The sequence below is a fragment of the Xenia sp. Carnegie-2017 genome, unplaced genomic scaffold, assembly GCF_021976095.1.
Source record: "Xenia sp. Carnegie-2017 unplaced genomic scaffold, XeniaSp_v1 HiC_scaffold_16, whole genome shotgun sequence".
Taxonomy (NCBI): domain Eukaryota; kingdom Metazoa; phylum Cnidaria; class Anthozoa; order Malacalcyonacea; family Xeniidae; genus Xenia; species Xenia sp. Carnegie-2017.
Window position 1 is genome coordinate 10,908,591 of NW_025813469.1, and position 8,667 is coordinate 10,917,257.

An 8,667-nucleotide genomic window follows, 5' to 3' on the forward strand; every position below is an offset into this window, starting at 1 on the left:
ACCTACATTATAAAATTCTTTACCATCATCAAATTGAGCTAGTTCTGGGTAATCATTAAATCTATCTTTAAATTGACTTAATAGTTTTGCAACAGCCTTTGTCATATTATTTGTGTCTTTCCTATAAACAGGGATAGCAAATGCATATCTACTTAATATTTCAATAGCTGTTAATATCCAATAATAACCATTGTTTTTATACTTATAAGAACCCATATCAACTAAATCCATTTGTATTTGTTCACCAAGATAGTTTACCCTTGTTTGTCTGAATTTATGTCTCCTAATAATAGGTTTATATCTAGTATATGTATCTTGAGATATTAACCATTCTTTAACCTGTTTTCTACTAATATATATACCTTCTTCTAATGCTTTTTGATACAGACGTTCTGCTGATTGATACCCTGTTTTCGGATCATAATAAATATCTCTTAAACTTTGCTCAATTTTAATGTCTTCATCCATTTAACTTACTCAAGATAACATTCCAATAGAATACTACCTACATTGATAGGTTCATTATTTTGATTTAATACATTAAATTTTAGCTCGTTAAAGGCTCCTTTTATAATTGTAACTTTAGATTCAATATCATTGTATTCGTATACAGTGCCAAATAACGACTGAATTGTTATTACTGGTAAAGTTAAAGCTATATTACTTTTTTTTCCTTCAGGGTTATAATTATAACTTGAATTTACAATATTAGAAGAAATTTGAATATAGTTTAATCCTCTGTTTATATCCACTTTAGAGACACCATTTTGTACGATACCTTTTTTCATAGTTTTTATAGTATCATTAAAACCTAACATTTCAATAAGAGTATAAGACAATACTAATACCTCGTCATTATTATTAGTTATTTTACAAGTTCCGTTGTTTTCTACCATCTCAAGCTTTACATTAACAGACTCAAAAAGCGTTTTTAGCATTTTAAAAGTCCAGTAACCAGCATCTATATCATATTTTGTTGCGCCTATTGTAAAAGCTAAAGTATTAATTAATTTCACATTTTTATATTCCCAATACACATAAGCTTTTTTCATATATAAATATGAATAGTTAGATGTTACTATACTTTCTTGTAAGTCAATTTTTTTACGATCTCCGTCTATAAAAACAGTGAACTTCATATATAACATAGCTTATATTATATGTCAAACAAGCAAATAGAAGAAAATGCTATAAAATTAGGTGATGATGATTTAAAAAATGGACCAATATGGCCAAAAATATATTTAGAAACAAATAAAACGCCTTTGTTTTCAAATCTCATAGCAGCTGTTAATGGTTGTGAAGGTCATTACCAGGACTTTTTTGATAAAACTATACATAGATGGAATGCAAAATTTATTGTAAAACCTACATTTCAAAGGCCGGTAAATGTCGATATCTGTAACTTCAGATTGTATGTCACAGAGAATGATTATTTTAGGAGTAATTTACCAACTATAACAGCTACGTGGTCAAGTGAAATTAAAAGTAAAAAAGAACAGTCGACTGGTATAAGATACAATATTAAAAATCATTTAAATTATAAACAAGAAGCATATTACGCTATGATTTGTGGAGCTTATGTGGCTTCTTTTCTATCTGGTTTGGGGCTTAATCATTTAAATTTTAATAAAAGTAAAATTATACAAAGCCTTGTTAAATATCATTTGTATTATCAGATCAGGAAATTTATGAAGCATCCATCGTTATTAGACAAATATGACTTTACGGAATTGAAAAAGCATATACCTTATAAAGGTATTTTAAAATTTGATAAAAACAATGATGGTTATTATGTTAATTTTCATTATTCGAATACTGATTATCGTAGCTTCATTACATATCATTCGGAAGGTATTACATCAATCGGAAAGGTTCTTTTGCAAGAGTCTATTGAAAGTTTTGTTTATACAATATTAGGAAGTCAGGCTAGCACTCATTGGGCAATAGTTAATCAGGGGGCTAGGAGCATGCAAACACAAAACGTTTTTAGAAAATTATTAAAAGATACTATAGTACAGAATGATACGACTATATTGATATCTAACATGAGAAAGAGTATAAAAGACACGAATGTTATTTTAAATATGGCAATCAGCCCTGGTATGATTTTAATACCCAGCCGTATGATCATATTAGATAAAAAGATTGATGGGTATAATAATATTTTAACATTAGCTAATAAAAATATGCAATTTGGTGTTAATTCTAAAATAAATTATTATGGAGTTAAAAAGGAAGAACCTAAAAAAGTACATCAAGATAATACACCCTCACAACACTTAGATACTCTAGATGAAGTGTATAAAAAACCATTAGTACATAAACATGCAAAAATGATAGTAAATAATCCCCATCAAACAGATGTGATTGCTTTACTCGGTATATCAACGCTATCATCATTCATATTAGTTAAATATGTTTTATAATATAATATGAAAAAAGTTCTAGATTTTAATCATATTTCGAGTAAGTTGAGTCAAGAGGAATTTGAAAAGCTTAAAAAGTTGTATTTGTACTATCACAAGTTATATACATGTTATAAATGGAAGTATAATAAATTAAAGAAAATTAAACTATCATTAAACATGGGAAGTATTGTTCTAGTATCAACTGGCGCTATTGCTGGTAGTATAACCATAAACCCGATAGTTATAGGCCTACTTAGTGGTCTAGGTGCTTTGGTTCAAGGCTATATGGTTAAGAGTAAGATTAATAATAATATAGAAATGTGTAAATTTGCATATACATCATATGAAAAAATACTTATGGATATAAGATCTTATTTAAGAGGATTACCTTATGATGAAGTGATATTTCTATCAGACGTAAAAGTTATCGATGATATTATAATAGACAATTGTTCTACTATAGATGGTATGGTAAGTAAATATAATAAAAAATATAAAGATCTGTGATTTATCTGTAAGTTATCTATAAGATTATCTGTGAGTTATCTATAAGTTATCTGTTAGTTATCTGTGAATAAAATCTACAGTATTATATAATATGTCTGAAGAAAACCTAAAAATTACTACAGTTAAGAAAGAGAAAGACCCTATTAGAGTAGAAGCTGGTAAACGCTTGGCTGCTATTTCGAAAGCTTCTAAAGAAAAAAAGATGCGAGATAGGATTGAATTAGAAAATAAAAAGAAAATTGAGGATAATAGCTGGAATATTAATTACGGACTTTTATTCGGAGCAGTTGGAGTAATAACCGCTATTGCTAGTCTCTATTATACAAGGAAAAATGATAAAAGGCAGGAAAAATTAACAAACGATAAAGCGAGAGAAGAAACAACTAGTGAAAAACATGTTTTGATACAAAAAAATAAAAAACATAATTTAGACTCATTTGAATAAAATATTTCCTATTATATATGAGTAATACTATGACTAAGAAACAATTTATGAATGAAGCTTTTGATTCAGTGCTTGTGACAACAACTGCTGTAGGTATTTCTATGGCGTCTAAAAAACTACTAGGTCAAAAATTAACAGACACAAACAGTATCAAAGATTTTGCTAAACTGGTTGTTGCTATTACAACATCAACAATGTTAGTTAAATATGCTCACGACAAAAAATGGATTCCTGAAAATCCATTTAAATCTGTATAAATATATATGACAAGTGTTATTACTAGTGGATTTACAACAGCTTTTGGAGCTGTTGTTAATGGCCTAGGATTTAGTCTAGCCGGATGGTTATTTCATAAACTTGATAAAAACGGTTACGCTGAGGAAATGAAAAGACACAATAAGGCTCTAGAGGACCTATCTAAGGCTAAAGAGGCATTCTATGAAAATGAAGTCAAGCAACATGATAAAATACAACAGTTAAGACAAGAACTTCAATATGCTGATGATGATATAGAACTTACAAACAAAGCTTTAGATGCGCTTAGAAAAGTAAAAACTATACATTATAATTGGTTAACATTTCATAGAGAACCACAATTAAATGACTTTTACAAACCATCTAAGAATATGAAAAATTATCAATCTGGTACAATGGTTTTTATTGGTATTATATCTGGATATTTATTATATAAAATTACTTAAAAAATAAAATATATAGTATTAGTATATGTATTGTAATAAATTGATTCATAAAGAGTTAGAAGAGTTTTTTGGTTACGTAAATTGTTGCTTTTGTAATAAAAAGATATGTGATAATTATATTAATAGTTCTGCAAAGGCATACTTATGTTGTGAGAATCAAGAAATTATTTCAGATAACAATAAAATGAATGTTTGTAAAAACTGTGGGTCTGTTCACTCATATAAGATAGTTAATGAATGGATACCAGAGATTTGGAAATGTCAAAGATCAGTTCATTCAAGGAAAAAATGGTTTTATAATAAAATTAGATTGTGTGTAACTTTTGAAAATGTTGATGTGATTACAAATGATTTTATAAAAGTTGTTAGTACAATGATTAAGTATAAGTTGATTCATAAAAAAAATATTAGTATGTATAACTATTATATAATACGCTTAGCTAGTAGAAGGGGTATACCATTAAAACACCCTGTTAGAGATATGAAAAATAGTAAGACAAAAAGAGTTTTTGATGATAGATTATTTGGTGAAGTATATAAAATCCTTAAGTGGGATAAAGACATCAACTGTACTTATTATAACAACTGGGTCCAGTCAAAGAAATAAAAAATTTACTATTATATATGAATCTTAAAGATCTATTAAAAAAGATTAGAAATTTTATTCTATGTTGTAAAAAAACTAGTTCTAATATAGAAGGTGTTTTGAAGGATTTTGAAAAAACATTGTATAAAACAAAAGATAATTTAAACGCACCTTAAAAAAAATAATATATATAGTAATTATATAGAATGGTGAAAGTTATAAAAACAAAGATGTATATAAATTTAAAGGACATGAAATTAATTTAGATTTATTAGATGAAATTATGAAAGATAAAAACATGTATATTAAATCATTAAAGTACGAACTTTATTATAAAGACGATACTGATAGATATATAAATACATATTATGAATTGAATACAAATGAATGGTTATCTTTTTCAAAAAATATATATAATATAGAAAATATAAAAAAATTTTTACATATAATGTGTTCAATGAATATTGATTATGAAGCGATTATACTAAATACATTTAAACCATCTAATATAAATACTAAGAGTAGTGATTTTTATATACCACAGTTTACACATATAACTAAAGCTCTTTTTAATAAATATCATGGATGGGATGATTGTTATTTTAAATATGAAATCAACAATATAGATACAGATGTTTATGTTATAAAATTTGATTTATATGAATATTGTAATTATTCAAGTGCTAATGGAATTATTAAAATTTGTCTCAAACGCATTAAATAACTATTTAAAAAATAAAATATATAGTATTAGTATATATGTGTTCAGATAAACCAATACGAGGAAGACCAAAAATTTATACTAAAGAACAAATCAAACAACATAGGACATTATATATGCTCTCAAAACCATGGCATTGTGATTTATGTAATAAAACATATAGTTTAGCATATAAAACTTTACATCTTAAAACTAGAAAACATTTAATAAATTCAAAAAATTAAAAACAATATAGTTTTTATAAAAATTTAGGTGCGTTTAACAAAAAAAATTTAAGTATATAGTAATTATATATGATAGAAAATAGAAAAAACTTAAAAGACTTAAAGACAAAAGATGATATTAACAACATTGAAATGAGTAATAATAAAATATCATTATGCCATTTCGGGCCTGGGTGGGTTTTTGACTTTTTAGATCATTATTTATTATGTAAATTTGATTTATATATACTAGTTGATGCTTTACCAACAAAATTATTACATTATCCACCTGATTCTACAGGATATGAAAAATGTAAAGATTTTGAAACATTTAAACATACTTTAATATCTGAAGCAATTGAATATGGTCTAAAATTAGTTGAACATAATAAAAATTTAAGGTTATTAAGATTTAAAACTGATAATCATAAAAAAGAACTATTGTATTATTATGATACTACTGTACAAGAAAGTTTAGATGATCCTGTTATTCGTGCACAATTAAACAAAGTGATCTGGATACACGAGAAGGGTTTCATACCATGGTATTTTGGTCTTGAATCAGGAATGTTACCCAACACAATAAAGACTGAAGCTAAATTAAGAGAATATTTACAAAATATTTAAAAAACACTCAAAAGTTAAATAGATTAATTTCATTATTTTTTATAAAAAGTTTTAACTATAGATTTATTTCTATAATTAAAATTAGTGCGTTTAAAAAAAAATAAAATAAAATATATAGTATATATATATGAATAGAAATTATTTAAATCGAAAGCTACTTAAAGACAAACCTATATTATATAATATGCAGAAGATGAATAGAGATAAAACAAAACATAAAGTACTTAAAAATATGAGTATTTTATATAGTATGCCTAATATAAATAAAAATGAACTTCAAAATTTGACTACAGACGATTTAATTAATTTAATATTAAATCAAAAGCCGTGGGTTGAAGTTAATAATACTTCAATTTCCAAACCAGTACAAAAAATACTATCGCAATCCAATATTAAACAAATGACTGTATCTCAGTTAAAAGTTATTGCTAAAGAAAAAAAAGTTAAAGGTTATTATAAACTTAGAAAAAACGAATTAATCAAAGTACTAACACCAGTCCCAAAACCAAGAACTAGTGTAAAAGAGATGGTTAAAGAGTATGAGAACAATACACAGATGTTAGCAGCTAAAAATAAAAAACCAATACCAACACCAAGAGTTAAAATAAGAGAAACAAGCAATGCTATAAAAGGATGCACTAAATCATATGAAATAAGCATTATTAACAATAAAGCACCATTAATACAAATGCAAAGCACAAGAAAGTATCTTACATATTATATTAAAGAATTATTAACAACAATGAAAGGATTAAAATTTGTTGAAACGCTTAAGTTAACATTTGAAAAATTTGAAATAAAAGATGGTGGTACAGCTGGTTTTTTAACAAAAGTTGCTTATTTTAACAGTCAAGCTTTAACAATTACAAATAATCAAAATATTACTGAATCACTACAAATTTCAGAACAAAATATATTAAATAAGATTGATAAATTCACTCAAGAAGGTTCTGGATGGCTTATTCGTTCTATAGGTAATCATTATCTTAATGTTGTACAATATAAACCACTAACAGGATCTTCATACATTGATTTACCACAAGAACTTAAAAATAGTAAAAAAGGATTAATTAATATCAAAAATAGAGATAGTGAATGCTTTAGATGGTGCCATATTAGACATATTAACCCACAAAATAAATACCCGCAACAAATAAAAAAATCTGATAAGGAATATATTAACAAATTAGACTACTCTGGGATTGAATTTCCAGCAAATATTAAACAATTTAATAAAATCGAAAAGCAAAACAGAATTAACATTAACGTTTTTGGATATGAAGATAAACAACCATATCCATTATTCATATCAAAAGAACAATTTGAAGACCATATGGAACTACTATTGATAACTGATAATGAAAACAAACATTATATTCTAATAAAAAATTTTAATGCATTTATGTATAATCATACAAAGCATAAGGAAAGGAAACACTTTTGTATGCGCTGTCTTCAATGCTTTAGTTCTGAAAAAATATTAAATAACCATATAGAAAACTGTATACTAATAAATGGTATACAATCAGTAAGAATGCCTGATAAAAATAATAACATACTTAAATTCAACAACTATCATAAGCAACAAGCTGTTCCGTTTGTTATATACGCTGATTTTGAAGCTATTACAGAAAAGATATCTGGTTGTCAACAAGATAATGGTAACTCATATACTGAAGCTTACCAGAAGCACACTGACTGTGGCTATGGATATAAAGTTGTTTGTTTTTATGATGATAAATTCACAAAACCAATTCAACTATATAGAAGTGAAAAGGCTGTTTACAAATTTATGGAAGCTATGTTAAAAGAAGTTAAATATTGTAAAAATATTATGAAAACCCACTTTAATAAACCATTAAAAATGACCTCTGATGATGAAAAAGAATTTAAAAAAACTGATGAATGTCATATTTGTAACAAAAAATATACTAACAAAGACATTCGAGTTCAAGACCATTGCCATATAACTGGAAAATATAGAGGCTCAGCACATCAAGATTGTAATTTAAAACTTAGAATATGCCCTGATAAATTAAAGATTCCAGTAATATTTCACAACCTGCGTGGGTATGACAGTCACTTCATAATGCAAGAAATCGGAGCTATTGTTAATAAGCATACATACAAAAACAAAAAAGGTGAGGAAACGCATATGAATATAAATGCTATACCTAATAATATGGAAAAATATATGGCTTTTATGTTAGGTAACCATTTAACATTTCTTGATAGTTTTCAATTTATGAGCTCTAGTTTAGAAAAGCTTGTTAGTAATTTACCTAAAGAATCATTTAAATATACATCTAATCAGTTTAAAGGTGAAAAACTTAATTTAATGACTGGGAAAGGTATATATCCATATGACTTCATGGATAGCTTTGAAAAGTTTGATGAGAAGTTACCTTCAAAAAAAGACTTTTATAGTATTCTTACTGATGAGAATATATCAGATGAACAATACAA

General features: G+C 26.1%; 1 long non-coding RNA gene across 1 annotated transcript; it reads right to left on the reverse strand.

Moving 5' to 3' along the window:
• Positions 1 to 7,572: 7,572 nt before the first annotated feature.
• LOC124437478 lies at positions 7,573 to 8,095 on the reverse strand. The gene is made up of 2 exons (XR_006945718.1): positions 8,048 to 8,095; positions 7,573 to 7,670 (listed from the first exon to the last, which is right to left on the reverse strand). It is a non-coding gene; the product is annotated as an uncharacterized LOC124437478 (long non-coding RNA).
• Positions 8,096 to 8,667: the final 572 nt, after the last annotated feature.